General features: G+C 38.6%; 1 protein-coding gene across 6 annotated transcripts in view; it reads left to right on the top strand.

Annotated features, from left to right (window-relative positions):
* ZNF827 (zinc finger protein 827) overlaps positions 1–2,090 on the top strand; it is a 175,053-nt gene that overhangs the window by 30,746 nt on the left and 142,217 nt on the right. The gene's annotated exons all lie outside the window — the stretch shown is intronic.

Here is a 2,090-nt window from a genome sequence, read left to right as displayed (position 1 = left end):
GTGAGTCCTAAGAATTTAAGTCCTGTTCTCATTAAAACCTGCTGGCTAGATTCATATGGACTGACTGGTGGGAATAGTTTGCGAGTAGATTTAGAAATGGGACTTTTAGGCTTCCTTCCCCACTTGCTTAAACCAAAAAGCATGAAAATTAATACGTGTCTTTTTGTTATATATTTTTTTCACTGTGCACTCACAATCTTTCTGAACGAGGATGTTCTGAGATGTATATTGGTCCAATTAAATGCATCTGATTAAAACTGTCAAACCAAAAAGGAAGTGAGTTGAAAAGACATTCTCTACCGAGAATGCAGCAAGAGTTGTAGATATCAAGTTACCGAGTTGCTGCTTGAGAACTGAATTATAAATAAATGTGTTAGGTAGTGGAATTTTGTTTTGTTTTCCCCAAAGGAGAAATATTCGCCACATGGAAACAAAATTTATTCAGCATATTTTCATTCTGTAATTGCACCATTGCTATTCTTAATTCTTTGTGTTTCTGATTTAAAGGGAAAACACACACAAAAACAGACTGTTGTGTAAAATTGACAAGAATGAGTGTGAACCTGACAGTCAGAGACAGAGGTTGTTGTAAAATTAGCAATGGAAATAGCTTTCTTCTCTGGAGGTTAAAAATAATGTATTTACAAGGAAGTTATTTACATTGGCCATTTAGAGGCTTCCCCGGGAAGCCTTGGTTAAGAAAGCTGTGAAATCCACGGTCACTGTACCGCAGGAAGCACTTCCAGGACCCTGGCTTGTGTAGTGCTGCTCTGTGATTCCATATGAAGAGTCTGCGCTGGTTGGCAGACCGGAAAATGGAGGTGTCTTGCTGCCTGAGACTTCTCAGATTGTGAAAGAGAGACACAAAAGTCAAGGCTTGCATGTTCTAAAGTTTGTTGTGTCCAGCAAATTCATCTTCTAGATTTCAAAAATGCTTTGTTTTGAGCTCCACAATGAGAGAACTTTTTCTCACGATGTAGTGTGAAAGGAAATTCCAGGCTAGGAAAGGTGCAGGTTGTCCTACAGGCTCTGCAGAAGGAGAGCTCACCATAGCTAGACCACTGCAACATTCAAGAACTCCTCCATTATGAGATTGGACATGAAAATAGAGGAGCCCAGCAGGCAAAAAAAGAAAAAAAAAAGTGGGAAAAAATCCTTGCTGTTTTGTGAACACAGACATATTTGTTTGAGCTTCTTATAATTTTTCCCCACCCTCTGCACATCCTCATTTTCTTGCATTCATTTCTCCCAAAGCTCCTCTCAGCGTTTATTTGACCTCAGGTATTGCCAGAATAATTTCAGGTATGTTTCTCCTCAAGTTTCTGCTCTTTCTCTTTCTATGCCATGCATTAAAATTATATGGTAACTTATTTCTTGAATAATCTCAATTTCAGTAGCAGCATCTTCAGAAAAGTGATTAATAGAGTATTATGAATTTAAGAGATACTCTTCATGCATCCAAGTTTTCTTGCAGTCCAGAGGTGTGTGTATCTCAGTGATCAAGTCTGCAAACAATAGAGGGATGGATGGTTGAGAAATTATCTAGGCATTTTAGGAGCCACAAACAGTTCTATTTAAGAAATACTTTGTTTACTCACTTGTTTGTTTTGAGTTTGTGTTTTGACAAGTTAGGAAACTTGCTTTAAATGTAGATATTAGCTGTTGTATCTTTCAAGAATGTTCAGACATGTTTATCACTGCTTGGTAGGATTAGAACCTGAACTAACAGTTTCTTTAGCCTTTGGCACACTTACCTGTTTGCACACTTACCTGTTTCAGCACATTTGGAGGGGGAATATTCTTGCTCACTGAGGGTGTGGAGGGGGTTAGGAAATTAAGCTTTGCTTTTGGGACTTTGCCAGTAGAAGTGCTAAATTCTTTAGGCATTTGAATCTCCTTTTGACCGACTGCAACAAAGAAGAGGCAGAATGGGAATGAAGAGATTAGAGTACAGGAATAATGAGTGCTCACCTCTTAATGATTTGTCTCAAGATAAAGAGTGAATACTGTCCTTATCTAAGAGAATCCCTTGCTGATTTCTGATTCAAGAGGTTGGCAGGAAGGATGGGAGAATGGAAAGGGGGTGAGCA

This window comes from Pongo abelii, chromosome 3, assembly GCF_028885655.2.
Source record: "Pongo abelii isolate AG06213 chromosome 3, NHGRI_mPonAbe1-v2.0_pri, whole genome shotgun sequence".
NCBI lineage: Eukaryota > Metazoa > Chordata > Mammalia > Primates > Hominidae > Pongo > Pongo abelii.
Note: the sequence above shows the minus strand (reverse complement) of the source record. Positions and strands in the feature narration are given on the sequence as shown.